Source organism: Carassius gibelio, chromosome B22, assembly GCF_023724105.1.
Source record: "Carassius gibelio isolate Cgi1373 ecotype wild population from Czech Republic chromosome B22, carGib1.2-hapl.c, whole genome shotgun sequence".
Lineage (NCBI taxonomy): Eukaryota > Metazoa > Chordata > Actinopteri > Cypriniformes > Cyprinidae > Carassius > Carassius gibelio.
In genome coordinates, this window is record NC_068417.1 from 39,416,022 (window position 1) to 39,426,021 (window position 10,000).

Here is a 10,000-nt window from a genome sequence, read left to right on the forward strand (position 1 = left end):
CTTACAGCACCTGTTATTCCGAGGCGGTCTCCCATCCAAGTACCAACCAAGCCCAAACCTGCTTAGCTTCCGAGATCAGACGAGATGGGGCATAGCCAGGTTGGTATGACCATAAGCTAAGACTGCTGCAAAGAGAGGGCTATTTAAAGACCGACCAATCTAATCACCAGTACATTATATAAGTAGGAAAGAAAACCCAAAAGCTTAAAGCACCTGGTATTCCTAGGCAGTCTCTCATCAAAGTACTAACCAGATCTAAACCTGCTAAGATTCAGAGATCGGGCATTGACTCTATTATTTGGCAAAATTATTATATACTAAGTGAAAAATGTCCAAAAAGCTTACAGCACCTGGTATCCCCAGATGGTCTCCCATCCAAGTACTAACCAGACCTAAACCTGCTAAGATTCAGAGATCAGGGCATTGACTCTATTTTTTGGCAAAATTATTATATACTAAGTGAAAAATTTCCAAAAAGCTTACAGCACCTGTTATTCCGAGGTGGTCTCCCATCCAAGTACCAACCAGGACCAAATCTGCTTAGCTTCCGAGATCAGACGAGATGGGGCATAGCCAGGTTGGTATGACCGTGAGCCAAGACTGCTGCAAAGAGAGGGCTATTTAAAGACCGACCAATCTAATCACCAGTACATTATATAAGTAGGAAAGAAAACCCAAAAGCTTAAAGCACCTGGTATTCCTAGGCAGTCTCTCATCAAAGTACTAACCAGACCTAAACCTGCTAAGATTCAGAGATCGGGCATTGACTGTTTTTTTTTTTTTTTTTTTTTTTTTTTTTTTTTTTAATGAAAGATTATTATATAATTCATGAAATTTTCCAAAAAGATTAAAGCACCTGGTATTCCCAGGCAGTCTCCCATCGATGTACTAACCAGGCCCAAACCTGCTAATATTCAGAGATCGGACATTTACTCTATTTTTTGAAAAATATATTTTATACTAAGTGAAAAATGTCCAAAAAGCTTACAGCACCTGGTATTCCCAGGCGGTCTCCCATCCAAGTACTAACCAGGCCCAAACCTGCTTAGCTTCCGAGATCAGACGAGATCGGGCATAGCCAGGTTGGTATGGCCGTAAGCGAAGACTGCTGCAAAGAGAGGGCTATTTAAAGACCAGCCAATCTAATCGCCAGTACATTATATAAGTAGGAAAGAAAACCCAAAAGCTTAAAGCACCTGGTATTCCTAGGCAGTCTCTCATCAAAGTACTAACCAGATCTAAACCTGCTAAGATTCAGAGATCGGGCATTGACTCTATTATTTGGCAAAATTATTATATACTAAGTGAAAAATGTCCAAAAAGCTTACAGCACCTGGTATCCCCAGGTGGTTTCCCATCCAAGTACTAACCAGACCTAAACCTGCTAAGATTCAGAGATCGGGCATTGACTCTTTTTTTTTTTTAATGGAAGATTATTATATAATTCGTGAAATTTTTCAAAAAGATTAAATCAATCAATCAATCAATCACCTTTATTTATATAGTGCTTTAAACAAAATACATTGCGCCAAAGCACTGAACAACATTCATTTGGAAAACAGTGTCTCAATAATGCAAAATGATAGTTAAAGGCAGTTCATCATTGAATTCAGTTATGTCATCTCTGTTCAGTTGAAATAGTGTCTGTTTTTATTTGCAATCAAGTCAATGATATCGCTTTAGATGCTGCTGCAAAGAGAGGGCTATTTAAAGACCGATCAATCTAATCACCAGTACATTATATAAGTAGGAAAGAAAACCCAAAAGCTTAAAGCACCTGGTATTCCTAGGCAGTCTCTCATCAAAGTACTAACCAGATCTAAACCTGCTAAGATTCAGAGATCGGGCATTGACTCTTTTTTTTTTTTTTTTTTTTTTTTTTTTTTTTTAATGAAAGATTATTATATAATTCGTGAAATTTTCCAAAAAGATTAAAGCACCTGGTATTCCCAGGCAGTCTCCCATCGATGTACTAACCAGGCGCAAACCTGCTAATATTCAGAGATCGGGCATTGACTCTATTTTTTGGCAAAATTATTATATACTAAGTGAAAAATGTCCAAAAACCTTACAGCACCTGGTATTCCCAGGCGGTCTCCCATCCAAGTACTAACGAGGCCAAAAAATTTTTTTTTCTATTTAAAGTCTTATTTCCTTTTAAAACAGTCTTTTAACATTTTTTTTTCTAAAAAAGACTCAAATCAATATTAAAAGAATAATTAACATACATTTTAAAAACAATCAAAATCATATTTTTGCAATAATACATTAAAATGAAAATATGTCATTTCAAGGAATTGATTCCCTTTTACACTATTTTTTTACAAACACTTATTTTTCATCTTTCATATTATAGTAACAAAACAGAACATTTAGAATAAAACACATCTTTATCCTAAAAAAATTGCACACTTGTATTTTTGTCTTCTTTTGTTTGACCATGTTTCTTCTGCTCCATTTAATAAACCTTGCAATGTTTAAGATGCAATTTAAAAAACACTCATTCTTGACATTTATTAAAATAGCGACCCCTCTTTTTTTTCTTCCTATATCACAATTACTATACATTTCTCCATTCCACAATTTTCTAATTTCATGACTTATTTTATCTTCCCTCCTCATTCCTTGTAGACATAACATATCACTCTTTTTAGTCAGACACATCAATCTTTCAAACTTTAGACTTCGGGATAAGTCTCTAGCCTTCAATGAAACAATACTTAGATAACTCATTAAGGAAAACACAGGATAAACCAATAACCACCACTCAATTAGTTTCATTGTCTTTAAAGAAAATATGTCTTGCTTCCCCCATTTCCACTTTTCCTCCTTTCCTTTAGCGCTTCTCTTCTTATTTTCTGCTTTTTAAGAACCTGTTGAATGTCTACTCCACCTTTTGTTCTTGCTTTTACACCTCTATTCAGTCTTTCTATTCCTTTATTTTCCAAACCAAGAATCCTCCCCCCATTTTCCACTTCTCTTACCTCCGGCAGTATCTTCATTCCCTTATCCTCATCCTTTTCTTGACCTTTTTCATAGTCCATCCCAGTCGTGTCCACTTCTTCCTTTTCCTTAGAAAAGTCTTTGTTAATCAGATTTATTTCCTCTTTGTCTACTCCTTCTCCCGTCTCCATTCCTTGTTCTCCATCTTTGTTCTTTTCTTCATTCTCATCTTTGTTGGTTTCCTCCTCTTCCTCATTGTCCTGTTCATCTTCCTTTCCTTGAGTCTGCCGCATTGAATCATTTAAATGCTCAGTTGCAGTATCTCCCATCACCTCCTGTACGTCCATATTTGTGTCCTCATTTACCTCATGTTCCATCTCACATCTGCATCTCATGATTGCTTTGTCGCAGCCTTGGCACCGTGGGACTTTGCAGTCCCGCGCATAATGCCCCTGCTCAAAACAGTCTCGACATTTGAATTGCGGACAGTCCTTTTTCTCATGTTACACACTTACACAGATCCTGCATGTCTTCAATTGGTTGTCATGAATCACTCTGTAGTACTGCACTCCTTCTTCAGTCATGAAACTGGTATTATATGGCAAAGATGTCACTTCTTTTGGAAGCTTTACCTTTAGAAAACGTGTTCCGTCCGCCACTGTTGTCCCCGGATGATATCTCCTTCTTAGAGGCAATATGGGAGTTACTCCCCAATCTATTAGTTTTTGAATGATTTCCTCATCTTTTATATAGCTGGGCAGACTCAAGAAAGATACCATCCTTTCTGTTGCACACAGTTTCCTTATCTCACATTCTTTTCCGTTAATCATGATTCCATTCAACAGTGAATCACAGTCCAACTCACTTTCCATAGTCATTTCAAATTCACTGTTATTCTTTCTTCTTAGTCCGATCAGTTTTCCATTTCCTACTTTCTCTTCAACTGATTTAATGATCATTATTACTGTTGTGTTTTCTATATCTTTTACAGTCATTGTTAATGTTGCTTCTTTTCTGTATTGCCTCTGATACTTTGTTTGGTGGCTCAATTTCTTTATCATTTGCTGTCGTTGAGATAAATCATTTCTTTTTTCTTCAACTCCATTATTAGTTCCAGTACCTTCAGTTGTTTGTAGTTCTATTTTTCTGTCTTGTCCATTGGTTTTTCCATCTTGTTTTCTCCTTGAAACCACCTTTGCCCAAGTCTCATTCCTGCTTTCAGCATTCCCTTCATTCATATTCCTTTCCATCTCGTCAGCAATATATCCAGATTCTCTGATCCCCATCTCATGTCCATTTGACAGTCCGTGTCCTTTGTCCATTAAATCTGTCATTTTGTTATATGAAACCCCAAACAGTTTAAACTGTTTGGGGTTAAAAAAAAACACTAACTAATATAAACTCAACACAAACAAAAAAACAAACCAACTAATAAAACTAAACCAAACTACAAAATGGAAGAGCCTCTCTCTTCCTACTACTGCCAACTCACTTCCTGTTGCACTCTAGCGCCCTCAGATTGGTATGGCCGTAAGTGAAGACTGCTGCAAAGAGAGGACTATTTAAAGACCAGCCAATCTAATCGCCAGTACATTATATAAGTAGGAAAGAAAACCCAAAAGCTTAAAGCACCTGGTATTCCTAGGCAGTCTCTCATCAAAGTACTAACCAGACCTAAACCTGCTAATATTCAGAGATCGGGCATTTACTCTATTTTTTGGAAAAAATATTTTATACTAAGTGAAAAATGTCCAAAAATCTTACAGCACCTGGTATTCCCAGGCGGTCTCCCATCCAAGTACTAACCAGGCCCAAACCTGCTTAGCTTCCGAGATCAGACGAGATGGGGCATAGCCAGGTTGGTATGGCCGTAAGCGAAAACTGCTGCAAAGAGAGGGCTATTTAAAGACCAGCCAATCTAATCGCCAGTACATTATATAAGTAGGAAAGAAAACCCAAAAGCTTAAAGCACCTGGTATTCCTAGGTAGTCTCTCATCAAAGTACTAACCAGACCTAAACCTGCTAAGATTCAGAGATCGGGCATTGACTCTATTATTTGGCAAAATTATTATATACTAAGTGAAAAATGTCCAAAAAGCTTACAGCACCTGGTATCCCCAAGCGGTCTCCCATCCAAGTACTAACCAGACCTAAACCTGCTAAGATTCAGAGATCGGGCATTGACTCTTTTTTTTTTTTTTTAACCCCTTACTAGTAACCCCCCTTTTTTGGCATGGAGACAGAAATGACATACCGAAAATAAAAAGGTTTCTGCTCATGATTCTTTCTGACTAGATACATAATCAACCTTTTTTCACAAAGCTGACACTTTAAAGTTTACTGTTCAGGAATCAGAATCACTCAGACTGTTATGATAATAGAGATATATAAGCTCAAACATAAAAACAAAAATAAAAATATTAAAAACATATGTTTTAAATGTATTTAAAAAATTGTTGATGTAGGAAATGAGTTTGAAAACACAGTGTAGCTAAGGCCACAAGTCTTCCAAAACTTCATAAAAAATGTCATAATCGAATCTGTAAAACTGTGAATTTTATGAAATATTTTCTAAGGCCATGTCATGTGTGTTTTTAGAGAAGGCTAATCAGATTGATTTATGGCCCTTGTCATCTCTGTAAAATCTCACATGTAAACACTGATGTGTGTTTTATATGTGTGTTTGGCTGTGAAAACTGCCCGTTTCATGATTGTATTGTTCTCACCAAACGAGTCTTTCACACCTCCGCCAGGTACGACACATTATCCGCATTATTCTTTTATCATTATTCTTTTGTTTTTATTCCACCTTTATTAGCCTTGATTGTGGTTTTTCAGGCTTTACAAAGCAACAAAGCAGCGATCTCACTTCAGTCTCTCTTTGCATTTAGCCCTTATTTATCAAAAGTCTTACTATAAAAATACAACAAAACATTTTCTTACGACTTTACGTGAATTATTGAGACAAAAATGCATTATGAAGAAGAAAAGCACCTGCTATTAGTAGCATTGTAGCTAACGTTAGCATCTAGCTACAGCAGACAATTTATGAAATTATTAACACACTTTTACTCAAAACTCACTTTAAACCCCGATCGAGTGTTTATAATAACTTCCTTTAGCGATCAGGGATGGAATTTGGTCGTTTACTGTTGTAAAAATATGTTATTTGTAGCCTTTTTCATCGCTGCACAAGTTAGCATTTCCCATGTACATTTTCGATTTTTTTTATTAAAACGCCCCAGATCTCAAGAAATTCTCATACCAAGCTTTACTATCGTAATCGCGGGTTTATTATTTGGATATTTCGTGTGTACAGAGGTGTTTCAGTGTTGTTTTAGCCAGATAACTACCAGGAAGTGTGCAGGAAGCATGTGACACGATGTGGCGGTGTCCATATATGACACTGTAAGACATTTGGCAAGGCCCAATCAGAGTCTGAGTCACACACCGCACGAGCTGTGACTACTGCACGCACACACAGATCGCTGGGAGAGACTGTTTATCATCAGATCGCGTAAATCCGTGGAAAATGAATAGAAATGACGATTCTGTCTGAAGAAATATGAAGTAAACATCAGTAAAAATATCCATATATCTCCGCAGATATGCATCTTTTGTCTATAAATCCTTATTGACGCTGTTCAGTGAGTCTATGTGAACACAAATAAACCGCTGCTGACCTGACTGAATATTAGTTAGTGATTAATTTCTATTCAAAATGTGGCATAATACGGATTTATTATTTTGCACTTCTGACATAAATCACTAAATATCTGTCACTGCAACAATGTTTTATCAAAATATTGGTCAAATATCGAAACTAGAGTCTTTAAACTTTCAATTGATGCACAGTTTGTCCAGATGAAGTAAGACCGTGATGTTTAATGTGCTGTGAAAGTGAAACAATAATAAACTGGGGCCGTCGGCGATGTTCGCACTTAAAGGGGTTAATGAAAGATTATTATATAATTCGTGAAATTTTCCAAAAAGATTAAATCAATCAATCAATCAATCAATCAATCACCTTAATTTATATAGTGCTTTAAACAAAATACATTGCGCCAAAGCACTGAACAACATTCATTTGGAAAACAGTGTCTCAATAATGCAAAATGATAGTTAAAGGCAGTTCATCACTGAATTCAGTTATGTCATCTCTGTTCAGTTAAAATAGTGTCTGTTTTTATTTGCAATCAAGTCAATGAAATCGCTTTAGATGCTGCTGCAAAGAGAGGGCTATTTAAAGACCGACCAATCTAATCACCAGTACATTATATAAGTAGGAAAGAAAACCCAAAAGCTTAAAGCACCTGGTATTCCTAGGCAGTCTCTCATCAAAGTACTAACCAGACCTAAACCTGCTAAGATTCAGAGATCGGGCATTGACTTTTTTTTTTTTTTTTTTCATGAAAGATTATTATATAATTCGTGTAATTTTCCAAAAAAATTAAAGCACCTGGTATTCCCATGCAGTCTCCCATCCATGTACTAACCAGGCGCAAACCTGCTAATATACAGAGATCGGGCATTGACTCTATTTTTTGGCAAAATTATTATATACTAAGTGAAACATTTCCAAAAAGATTATAGCACCTGTTATTCCGAGGCGGTCTCCCATCCAAGTACTAACCAGGCCCAAACCTGCTTAGCTTCTGAGATCAGACGAGATCGGGCATAGCCAGGTTGGTATGGCCGTAAGCGAAGACTGCTGCAAAGAGAGGGCTATTTAAAGACCAGCCAATCTAATCGCCAGTACATTATATAAGTAGGAAAGAAAACCCAAAAGCTTACAGCACCTGGTATTCCCAGGCGGTCTCCCATCCAAGTACTAACCAGACCTAAACCTGCTAAGATTCAGAGATCAGGGCATTGACTCTATTTTTTGGCAAAATTATTATATACTAAGTGAAACATTTCCAAAAAGCTTACAGCACCTGTTATTCCGAGGTGGTCTCCCATCCAAGTACCAACCAGGCCAAACCTGCTTAGCTTCCGAGATCAGACGAAATCGGGCATAGCTTTTTTTTTTTTTTTTTTTTTTTTTTTTTTAAAGTCTTATTTCCTTTTAAAACAGTCTTTTAACTTTTTTTTTCTAAAAAAGACTCAAATCAATATTAAAAGAATAATTAACATACAATTTAAAAACAATCAAAATCATATTTTTGCAATAATACATTAAAATGAAAATATGTCATTTCAAGGAATTGATTCCCTTTTACACTATTTTTTACAAACACTTATTTTTCATCTTTCATATTATAGTAACAAAACAGAACATTTAGAATAAAACACATCTTTATCCTAAAAAAATTGCACACTTGTATTTTTGTCTTCTTTTGTTTGACCATGTTTCTTCTGCTCCATTTAATAAACCTTGCAATGTTTAAGATGCAATTTAAAAAACACTCATTCTTGACATTTATTAAAATAGCGACCCCTCTTTTTTTTTTCTTCCTATATCACAATTACTATACATTTCTCCATTCCACAATTTTCTAATTTCATGACTTATTTTATCTTCCCTCCTCATTCCTTGTAGACATAACATATCACTCTTTTTAGTCAGACACATCAATCTTTCAAACTTTAGACTTCGGGATAAGTCTCTAGCCTTCAATGAAACAATACTTAGATAACTCATTAAGGAAAACACAGGATAAACCAATAACCACCACTCAATTAGTTTCATTGTCTTTAAAGAAAACATGTCTTGCTTCCCCCATTTCCACTTTTCCTCCTTTCCTTTAGCGCTTCTCTTCTTATTTTCTGCTTTTTAAGAACCTGTTGAATGTCTACTCCACCTTTTGTTCTTGCTTTTACACCTCTATTCAGTCTTTCTATTCCTTTATTTTCCAAACCAAGAATCCTCCCCCCATTTTCCACTTCTCTTACCTCCGGCAGTATCTTCATTCCCTTATCCTCATCCTTTTCTTGACCTTTTTCATAGTCCATCCCAGTCGTGTCCACTTCTTCCTTTTCCTTAGAAAAGTCTTTGTTAATCAGATTTATTTCCTCTTTGTCTACTCCTTCTCCCGTCTCCATTCCTTGTTCTCCATCTTTGTTCTTTTCTTCATTCTCATCTTTGTTGGTTTCCTCCTCTTCCTCATTGTCCTGTTCATCTTCCTTTCCTTGAGTCTGCCGCAGTGAATCATTTAAATGCTCAGTTGCAGTATCTCCCATCACCTCCTGTACGTCCATATTTGTGTCCTCATTTACCTCATGTTCCATCTCACATCTGCATCTCATGATTGCTTTGTCGCAGCCTTGGCACCGTGGGACTTTGCAGTCCCGCGCATAATGCCCCTGCTCAAAACAGTCTCGACATTTGAATTGCGGACAGTCCTTTTTCTCATGTTACACACTTACACAGATCCTGCATGTCTTCAATTGGTTGTCATGAATCACTCTGTAGTACTGCACTCCTTCTTCAGTCATGAAACTGGTATTATATGGCAAAGATGTCACTTCTTTTGGAAGCTTTACCTTTAGAAAACGTGTTCCGTCCGCCACTGTTGTCCCCGGATGATATCTCCTTCTTAGAGGCAATATGGGAGTTACTCCCCAATCTATCAGTTTTTGAATGATTTCCTCTTCTTCTATATAGCTGGGCAGACTCAAGAAAGATACCATCCTTTCTGTTGCACACAGTTTCCTTATCTCACATTCTTTTCCGTTAATCATGATTCCATTCAACAGTGAATCACAGTCCAACTCACTTTCCATAGTCATTTCAAATTCATTGTTATTCTTTCTTCTTAGTCCGATCAGTTTTCCATTTCCTACTTTCTCTTCAACTGATTTAATGATCATTATTACTGTTGTGTTTTCTATATCTTTTACAGTCATTGTTAATGTTGCTTCTTTTCTGTATTGCCTCTGATACTTTGTTTGGTGGCTCAATTTCTTTATCATTTGCTGTCGTTGAGATAAATCATTTCTTTTTTCTTCAACTCCATTATTAGTTCCAGTACCTTCAGTTGTTTGTAGTTCTATTTTTCTGTCTTGTCCATTGGTTTTTCCATCTTGTTTTCTCCTTGAAACCACCTTTGCCCA

At 36.5% G+C, this 10,000-nt stretch overlaps 3 non-coding genes and 2 pseudogenes across 3 annotated transcripts; all 5 read right to left on the bottom strand.

Annotated features, from left to right (window-relative positions):
• LOC128006874 (uncharacterized) overlaps window positions 1-117 on the bottom strand; it is a 119-nt pseudogene extending 2 nt beyond the window's left edge.
• A 359-nt stretch (window positions 118-476) lies between these two features.
• On the bottom strand, window positions 477-595 carry LOC128007294 (uncharacterized; annotated as a pseudogene).
• A 386-nt stretch (window positions 596-981) lies between these two features.
• Window positions 982-1,100, bottom strand: LOC127993632 (5S ribosomal RNA). Its single transcript, XR_008166643.1, has one exon. It is a non-coding gene; the product is annotated as a 5S ribosomal RNA (ribosomal RNA).
• Window positions 1,101-4,700: 3,600 nt separating this feature from the next.
• Window positions 4,701-4,819, bottom strand: LOC128004819 (5S ribosomal RNA). The gene has a single exon (XR_008177494.1). It is a non-coding gene; the product is annotated as a 5S ribosomal RNA (ribosomal RNA).
• Window positions 4,820-7,528: 2,709 nt separating this feature from the next.
• LOC128006447 (5S ribosomal RNA) lies at window positions 7,529-7,647 on the bottom strand. Its single transcript, XR_008179063.1, has one exon. It is a non-coding gene; the product is annotated as a 5S ribosomal RNA (ribosomal RNA).
• Between the last annotated feature and the right edge of the window lie 2,353 nt (window positions 7,648-10,000).